Below are 9,968 nucleotides of genomic sequence, written 5' to 3' on the forward strand. Positions count from 1 at the left end.
CTCTCGGAGAGCTGGACACGCATGTAGAAGGTCCTTAACCCATCTGTGCAAGGAGGAACAGGATGAGCATTACCAGAGCCCTAGAAGATTATCTCCGGGATACCACTGGTGTTAATGTCTCTGACCAGACAATCAGAAAAAGACTTAATGAGGGCACCCTGAGGGCCTGATGTCCTCTAGTCAGCACTGTGCTCATTGCCTGGCACCAGAGCCCAATTGGAATTTACCATAGATACCAGAATTGCAGGTCCACTCCTGGCAGGTTCACCCTGGGCACATATGACAAATGTGAAAGAGTCTGATGAAGCCGTGAAAACCATTATGCTGCCTGTGACATTATTCAGCATGACTGGTTTGGTAGTGGATCAGTGATGGTCTGGAGAGACATGTCCATGGAGGGATGCACAGACCTCTACAGGCTATACAACGGCACCCTGACTCCCATTAGTTATTGGGGTGAAATCCTTGGACCTGTTCTCAGACCCTACGCTGATGCAGAAGATCCTGGGGTCCTCCTGGTGCACCACAGCACCCAACCTCAATATGCAGGTAGGAGCATACTCGCCTGACCTAAATCCATATAATGCTACCAAGAACGCCGCCAGGCTGCACCTCAGACTGTCCAGAAGGAAGGGATGCCCTAGTCCAGATCTGAGAGAACATCTCCAAGACATCACCTGATGTTGTCAGGCCCTGCATACAAGCATGTGGAGGCCATACAAACTGCTAAGTACCATTATGAGTTGCTGCAATTAAGTTTTGGCCAAATGGATTAGCCAGCTGCATGATTTCAGGGTGTCTTTAAAGTCAGCCGTCTGTAAGTTTATCATTTTCATTGTTCCTCACACATTACCCAGTCCATATCAGTATAGATATGATATTTTTCCCATTTCGATCCTATGTGTTTTTTGAGTCTTCCTTTAATCTACAAGTTCTCTTCTGCATCTTATTCATGGCACCCCTTGTTGATTTAATCTACCATTATCTAGCATTCTATATCGAACATTATATGTAACAAAACCATATCAGGAGGAAATATAATCTCTTACAAACTTTACTCCAAGTAATTGCATTCTGTGGTACCATTGTACAAATAAGTGATTCTAATCAGCTGAGCTGTCCTGAACTACATGGTTCAGAAAAATTATGTCTTCTGTATACTGGAGGAGTTTCCTCTCATGGGAACGCTGTGTTAAGGTCACCATGGGTTAATCATAGCAGGCAAACCAATGAGAGCAGCAAAATTCTGCTGCTCTCACTATGATTTCGTGTTTCTGATTTCTTGTCATGTTATGTAAAGAAGACCCACCCTCTGAGGCTTAGTCTAGCCTCGGATTATATCAGGAGAGCCAGAAAGCTGATTACATATCTGTAATCTTATTTTTATAAAAACATTTCCAGTGGCAGAAATACAGAGCAGGGCTCTTTTTTTTCCAACAAACCTCCCGTGATAATCAGATTTGCCAATTTGAAGCAGCACCAAAAACCACGGAGAAATGTTGCCATATTGTCTACGTAATAACGGTCAGCTATAAACCCAAATACTTTCCAGCAGATACGCTTACACAACTGGTTCATCAAGAGAAAACATTTGCCATTAATTAACACTGTAAGTCATTTTCGGTGTTTCAAAGTGAAACAGGACAAGAGACTGATCACAATCCCCTGAATTCTCTTTTTAACCATTTAAAAGGGGCATAGCAAGCTAATCGTACAGATACACAAGACCAGAAGAGTTAGAAAAGCTCATTTTCATAGACATGTCATAAACACCTGGCCTGACCTCTGCAGGCATCAAAGAACTATGTGAATACTTTTTGGCACAACTCACTGTTCAAAACTCTGCGACTACATAAGTGACCCACCTTTATGCTATAAGACAACATGTTATGAGATGTGAAATTCATTTAGGTCTCTCTGAGACCTGTGATCCAGCATCCTTAAACGGTCTCATGGCATTAAACCCTGTTCCACCAAATATGGTGGGGAAAGAAAGGAGAGTGGGAGTGAGAAAGCAAAGCATGAGTGACATTTTAGGACAGAAAGCATTTGAACCAAGAGAAAAACTGCCGATAAACAATGTCGTTTTTTACTTTGCATGAGAGTCTGTGTTGTTCGAATAGGAACATTTCATTTTAGTGCAATCTCATATCTGTGTGAGGGACTATTAGAATAAGGATAGGATGAGGATAGATAAGAGTGCGATGATGCATACAGATATCTGTAAAAGACGGAGAGTTTTATTGGGGCTTTACTATTGCACTGTGCTAGCAAGACTGTGACTTACTGAGTGATTCCCAACTTGATTAAGAAAGTAAGGACTGTGGTGTTGGCCTGTTCGTGGGTTTCAACTGCATCCGGAGACCTCTATATTATGTTAGCGTTTCTAAATGTCCTGTAGGTGAGGATCTGAGCATGAATCTGTCCAAGGTCTACTCTGTCTCATGTCCAAAATTAGCTGAAATATGCTCCAGCCTCCCGCCACCATAGAGGGAGAAAGAGAGAACAGATTAGTGAAAACCTCCTGTTTTAGCCAGCCGCATGGGAAGAAGAAGTTTCACATGAGTTGATTATCTGTGACAGAGCTGATAGCTGGCATTTTCTGATCCAATTACTCACTCACCAGAGTAAATGAGGGTTAAGTGAGTAGCTTGCTGTATGTTGCATACATGAGTACCACATTGAGTTCCTCGGTACCCTTGCAATAAAAATATGTAACTCAAAACACACTAAGGTAAGTACTGGACTGCCTACACCTACATTACAAGGCGTTTACACGCTGTAAGTAACCCCACTGAAACTTTACAATGTAACCTACGGCTAATGTGCACCTCCCCAAACTATACATCACATTGGCACAGTCTGTAAAACTACTGTGAGTGGCCTGTTCAGTACTGTTGACTCCTCCTGTGCACTTCCAGCTACTTTTTCACCACAGATTTATCAATGACAGCATAAAAATCATTGCCTCAATATAAAGGATTTTAATAACAGCCTAGATAAAAGAACTAACAGATATCAGCAAGAGTTCAAAATCAGAATGGGCACGAGACGATATATGAAGATGGCTCTGAAAAAAGCTGATGACAACAAAGGTTGGGGACACAGGCAGAAAATAAAAGTCCCAGCTTTTAATCAGTTTGTATCCATATAAAAAAACAGCAGGACACAACCACAAGCTAATTAACATACAATGTATTATAATGCACAAGTATTAATGCTGCCAACAACATCACCCACTTGCCGAGGTCATATATAGATTGTGCAAAGACTTTCATAATCTGACTTGTTGCGGCTGTGGCTTCCTATTACAGTACCACACTCAAATTAATTGAGCTCTCTAAAATAACTATACTGCATACTGCATTGTTAGGTGCTTGATTTTATACACCTGCAGCAATGGAAATGAAAACACCTGATTTCAAAGATTAAGAGGTCTGGCCCAATGCTTTTGTCCGTATAGTTGACACTGAGTTCAGTACAGAGCAGAGAAGTCTACTTTTTCATCTCCAGTAAATATTTTCCAGTGCTCTACAAAGTGAGATCGATTGATCTGAGTGCATAAATCCTTCTTCTGTGCTTCAGCTGGCTAACACATGTCACTAACAAAACAGATAAATGTTTTTTCTCCGTTTAAACTAACAAAAACCCCTGTTGGACAAATCAGCCACCACTTGTGACATCACATCAGATAGATGGATATTAATACACATATTTCCAATGAGCGCGTCAACAGCAACATAAATCAAAAAGCTCAGCCCACTGGATGTCACGATGATGCGAAACAGAAGAAGAAAGCTGTCACATTAACCTTTCACTTCTACGCGGAAACATTCTCCACATGATTAGTGAGGAAAATGCATCATTGTGACGCAAGTTATAGTTCCCAAGAAGCTAATATAACAGGAAGATCCTAGCAATGCGAATGGCCTCAGAGAAATTACAAGATTACTTTCACTGCTGACCCCAGCCTGCTGTATCAACAGGAAGCACTCCCCAGAATAAGGAAAGAGCCTTGGGGGAGAAAGCCTCATTTTCTCTCTGTTTTGTTTAGTTACCCATAAGCCACGCCCAAAGACAAATTATATTCTCATGGATGGTAAGAGTTTTTATGAATGTCAATATTGAACAGTTATAGATGATCTTACATAAGCCTGAAGCAAAGCCATCTGCAGAGCAAACATTTTAACTCAACCATTAAAACGATAAACATGTATAATAAGTACAAATGTAAATACTGGATGAGTGTTTATATGGACAGTTTAAAAGTAGAAACCAGCAAACAACACACACGCAATTTATCTCTGAATTTTTTATAACTTTGCAAAACCTGAAAATCGAACACTCGTGTTATTTCCTGTCACTTTTCTTCTGAAGAGGCAGGCTACTTGAGAGTTCATGAATGCATGGGGCATTATTCCCAAAGTTCCATGGGTGGGAAAATGTTGGATAACAAGTGTTATTGTAGCATACCATGCTGTTAATGCAGGAGAGGCAGAATTCAACGCACCAACCGTATGAACCCAGTGAAAACAGGATTACTCTGTCCTGCAACATGATTGGACTGTTCCCAACACAGTTTGGCGGAGCTTAGCCAGTTTAAATAGACAGCTGTGCTTAGTGAAGACAGTGCTAAATGCTGCAGCAGGATAAGCAAATCGTGGCAAGCAGATATCACTCTGTTCATAACGTCCTGGACCAAGCAGGATTTCTATCAGGGTCATGACCTCACAAATACTCCACAACCAAATGACCAATTATAAACTCGCTAACCAACTGGCAGGCCATCTCTACTGATAAGCTGCTCATATACCGGTACTAGATATAATTTAGCTGTGGGTGGAGGCTAGTTATCATGAGCTAAAGGGGGTCATTTTGTGTTTTCTTGCCAGACAAAAAAAAAGTCAAGTAATCCATTTGCCACCCTTGATGTTTATTCATCCCTTCCTTGTACAAACACTAGCTGTCAAAGGCACTTAACTCCAATTACTCTGTGGGTTGTGCTCACTCCAAGCAGTGCAATCAGTTCTCAGTGAGAAACAATTTGACATGTTACAGTGAAACTCAATCCAGTTGTTTGACTGTGCTGGAGACGTTGTGGTGGGACTGGAACGATCATTAAATGCTGAACGCTCTCGTTTCGCTGTTAATCTTGGACGTGGACTCTCTGTGTATGTGTGTGTCTGTGTGTGACACAGCAACCCAATGTGGAATAACAACAAAAAACGAGTCGAGTCTCAAAGAAAACACTATTCAAGTCTCCAGTAGCACAAAGCCTTTCTGGTCTCCTGGACCAGGAGCAGCATCGCTGTGACCCAGTCCAAACACTGGAAAATGTCAACATTTGTTTACGGAAAGTTTTCCGAGGTTGAGGAAAACAAAGTATTTTGTATTTGTTAAATAAAGCACGGGGATGTGCTGTGAAGGAGATGACCAAAACATAACGAGCACATACCACCACCCTCTAGAGACATTATCAAGCCCATCCAACCCCCACCACCCCCATTCTCTCCACAATTAAGTCCCTGGGCAGTTCCCAAATCCCTAGTTGTGTTTCTATAAAAGTAGTTTAAGCTCTTAAACTTTATTTTTAAAAAAAAGAAAAGCCAACAAGCACAATGGCAGGACTTCCAGAGTGACAAAGGGAAAGGGGAGTACAAGTAAGCTGCAGGCCCCAGATGCTTCTCTCTTCTTCTCCTCTCTCGTGTCCCTCAAAGGTCATTCTTCCTGTTTAACGCAGCAAAGTCATCACACACAAAAGCTGCAGAGGCAGAGATCCTCAAGAAATGTCATCTGCTTATGTCTGTGTACATGACTTCAATTAAAGACTCAATCTGCCCTACTGCTGGTCATTACAGTGTGGTTTATTAGTAAGACTTTGTGTTGCGGTTCTTTTGGTGCTTTCCAGCTGTGCTGAATGCCCGTGGGTTTTTTTATTAGCTTCATTGAGGTCGAATGGTGGAGAATCGATCTTCTTGTAAGTTTCTGTCGACACTGTTAAACACGTGTCTGTCTAAGTCTTTACACGCCAAGGGATATCGTTATTACATGTCACATTTGTCCTTGGACTTAATATCACACAGCGCGCTTTGTACTGGAATCGCTACAAGGTTGCCAAACATCTGGAGTCAGAGAAACACCCTCTGAATAAGCAGCAAACAATTCATGACTCAAAAAGCATTTATCATGTCACCTTGAAATGGAAAACAGATGTAACATTAATTGCTGAGAGTTTATTTCTTTGCTGGTGATCTCACAACTAAGGCGAGAGATCATGACCTGACTTTAACTATCTGCAAGCTCCGCCAAAAAAAAATGGATAGTCCCAAAATGACTCCTAACATCCAGAGTACACAGAGATTTTCCTGCTTATGGTTATGAGAAAACAGTTTCCAATAAAAAGGCACTTAAATGCTGTTGGCTTTGCCTGCTTATATGTTCTTGTGCGTGCGTGTCAGCGAGTACGTATGCATATTGCAGTGCTTTTGCTTGAGAGCTTTGGAGGACTTTAGCATGCTCTTACTTCTACTTAGTAGAACAGAAGAAAATAAACACTGCCATTATTACAATAATGAATATGCTTTGGGAAGCAAATGATATAATTTTCCATTAACTCCCACTCATAAACAGCCAAGAATGGCTCAGGGAAGCCTGTGACATTTGACTTTACTGGCACAAACACTGCGGTACTCCGCTATTGCTTGACCCCTGACCCCTCACTTCTGAAAACTCACAAGACTTACATCGCTATTTAACTCAAAGCCTCTCATGCTAATTGAGCCATCTGAGAACAACAAAGTCTGATAAACACTGGAGTTGACATTGTCACTCTAAGTTAAGGTCTTAAGCATCATCACGGCTGTCCACATGCAGTGTGTGCGGACAGTTCGCCAAAACCTGCAGAGACCTTCATTACAAGACTGATACAAAAGACATCAGCAGCAGTGCAGATGCCTCCTGTCCCTGCACACTACACACACAGTGCACTGAGCCAAGCTCATTACTCTGCATTCACACTGAGCAGCAGCAGCACTCATTCAGAAAAGAGACCCAGCCCAACATAACACCAGGGATAAAGAAAGAGGCTCGTAAGATTAAACATTTTCATGTTGGTGGTTTTAATGCAGTCATTGTCTAGTGAGCACAGTTATTCATTATTCATCCTAATCTGACTTGTTCTGATCTCTGCAAAGTGGAAAAGAGCACAAACACTCCTTCATGTAGGTCAGAGTCTAAGCTTGCGGTTTCAGCCACTATCGACGCACTCAGGTGCTGCACAGGTGAAACAATGGGCTTAGTGTGTCGCTTGCATCTCGCTGATTAATCCATGAGGAGGTGGAGTGCGGCACTCTACTATATTTGCATAGTAGAGGTCAGGTACAACACAGGGCTCACTGTGTTCAGCACGATAACAACAAGGAGCTTAAACAGACAGGAAGGTATTAAAAATCGCACCACTTAGAAACTACAAAGGAGACAAGAAGTGTCATCATTTCCACAACTTTTAACTGGCTTCACAAATATGGTGTGCTGAAGAGTCACCGTGACATCACAACAGTGGTCACGGTCATGTCATGAATCACAGTCTCCATCTGTGAGGTGCAACACATAAACAGGTCCACATGTTTGTTAGCTGGTCATCTGGAGCCACATTAAAGCCTCCTGGATCCAATGAAAGTGTAACGCTGTGTGAATATGATCTAACTTTTGAAACTTTTCCTGTGTTCACACAAGCGAGCACACATTATCCCGAGACAAAGCCCAGCTTCTTGTATGGGCTCTAACACACCTGTTTAACAATCTGGCGAGCTGGTTTGACTGGAAATTTGATAATCACGTCTATGGAAATCAAGAGAGCAAAGCATGTGACAGTTTAACATTACTAACTGACACTTTTCACACCCTGTGCATTAACTGAGTCAGTCCACACTGGGAGACAGACTCCCAGGAAACACTGTTTGTTTACCTTCCTCTCCTTCTTTTCCCATTCATAAGGCTGTTGCTGTTATGATAAAGAGATGAAAGATGGGTAACAGGTTATCCTGCAGTGTGTATTATCAATCATATTCTGGAAGGAACAAAGTTTTCTTAAACAAAAAATCTAACAAAAGAAGAAGAAGAAGAAGAAGAAGCAATGACTGTGTTCTTTCTTCCCCCACCCTGAATTTATGTGTGACTGCAGCACAATTTGGAGCAGGCCTATTTATAGCCGACTACCGCCACAACCACCCCGCAGCCTGAAAGTCACACCAGGAGATTTTGGGAGGGGAGTCCTTGAGCTCCTCTGTCAATGCAAAGCATTGCAGTGACAAGTTTGCTGATGAGGTTGGTGACTGTGAAGTCGCACTGCACCGGTCCCTCCCCTAAAGCACAAGCCTGCTTTCTATGCATTCTTCCAACACACCGAATCTAAGTCCAGCGCATGTGCATTTACACATAAACCAACCGCACGCACTTACTTGCACACACATGCAGATGGCTTCTAGTATTTGATTAGCTGTAGTGATGAGCTGGTGATGATGGTGTGAGTGTTTACTATAACCGCTGTCACACTGTATCAGTATTTGCTCTGATGTCATATTACAATCGCACGTGTGTGACTTTAGCTCCACTGCCAAGTCCACAGAAAGATAAGCCACTGTCCTACAGCTACTGTTATCAATACAGAGGAGTGACAGACAGAAAAGGGAGGGCAATGTCAGAACTTACTTTAAATCCTTCTCAGAAAGTTCCAGAAAGAGATTATTTGTCCTCTAATCTTCTGTTTCCTCTCTGAGTCCAAATGAAAGATCAAAAACAAACAAAAGTGTATTGTGTGCATCTCACACACCGCAAGTCCCACTCCACTGCTCACTGATGTTCTCTGGAATAAGGAGGGAACTCTGTTGCCAGCTCCCAGGCTTACAGCCAATCCTGTTAAAGTTCTTTCTGACTCTTGGCCAATGGCGTGCGCCTCATTCTCCGGCCCTCCCCGCCCCCCTCCTCTTCCTCCTGCTGCTGAAGCTTCTCATGATTGTGGACAAACTCATAGTTGTGGAGTATGACAGAGTAAGAGGAATTACTGTAGTATTTACAGTGTGAGCAGCGGTGGGGAAGATTTCCATTACGAAAGAGCGGCGAACAAGTGGACAGATAAAGAAGCCAGAGATTAATTATAGTGGTTGGTTTTAATCTGTCAGGATACTTTTCCCTTTTTTTAAAGGGTGATTTATCAGCATGGATTATTAGTTTAAAATAGTACAATCCTGCTCCGTCTTTTTAAACTTAGCTCAGGCGCTGACATGTTTAATTATTACATGATTGTAATAAAAGAATTATGATGGGGGTTGACGGGTCACTCCATCCTCACGATAGATTATCTGCTTATCTTTTTAGCATCTGTTCACATGAAAATAAGGACTGTGACGCAAACAGCGACAAAGACTGAATCGTGTTTGACATGTTTTACTACATAGCTGCAGTTCTACAGCTGATGTGACACCCTATTGCTTCAGTGGCCAGAGGGAATATAGCATGCTCCGAAAGACATGAATTGCAAATGCTCCCAACAACACACGGACAGATATGGCTTGTGTTCCAGGGCCAGTGAGCATCTGCTCTGCTTGTATATCACGGAAGCCTCTCTAGCTATCAGTGGTACTGATAACAACTCACTTGATAACATGCACACTCAGACATCTTTCTTTTTGCTCCCGAGGGGCTGGAGCCATGGTGTTTGGTCAAGAGGGATTCTCCCCTCAGTCAAGAGGTGGAATTAGTCAGGTTGCTTTTACTCCAGCAAGTCTTCGGGCAAAAGCATGAGCAGCAGTAGCAGAGAGTCTTTTTTCGAAGGGTAGATAATAACGATGATATTTGAATCAAACTGCGTTTTCAGCCCGTCTCATCCATCTCAGGCGCAAGATGAAAATACTTTATTTATTTATTTTTCAATTTCTAAAAAAAATGCAATTCCAGGAAAATAATGGAAA

At 42.2% G+C, this 9,968-nt stretch overlaps 1 protein-coding gene across 1 annotated transcript in view; it reads right to left on the minus strand.

The window, feature by feature from the left end:
• Positions 1-8,836, minus strand: part of LOC146697150 (3',5'-cyclic-AMP phosphodiesterase 4D-like) — a 44,671-nt gene extending 35,835 nt beyond the window's left edge. The window contains exon 1 of the mRNA XM_085475687.1: positions 8,710-8,836. The gene's annotated coding sequence lies outside the window, so the exon portion shown is untranslated. The remainder of the gene's footprint in view (positions 1-8,709) is intronic.
• Positions 8,837-9,968: the final 1,132 nt, after the last annotated feature.

This window comes from Copadichromis virginalis, linkage group LG12 (assembly GCF_057382275.1).
Source record: "Copadichromis virginalis isolate Kocher_CV1m ecotype Utaka linkage group LG12, C_Virginalis_male_GT1.1, whole genome shotgun sequence".
In the NCBI taxonomy this organism is placed as follows: Eukaryota; Metazoa; Chordata; class Actinopteri; order Cichliformes; family Cichlidae; genus Copadichromis; species Copadichromis virginalis.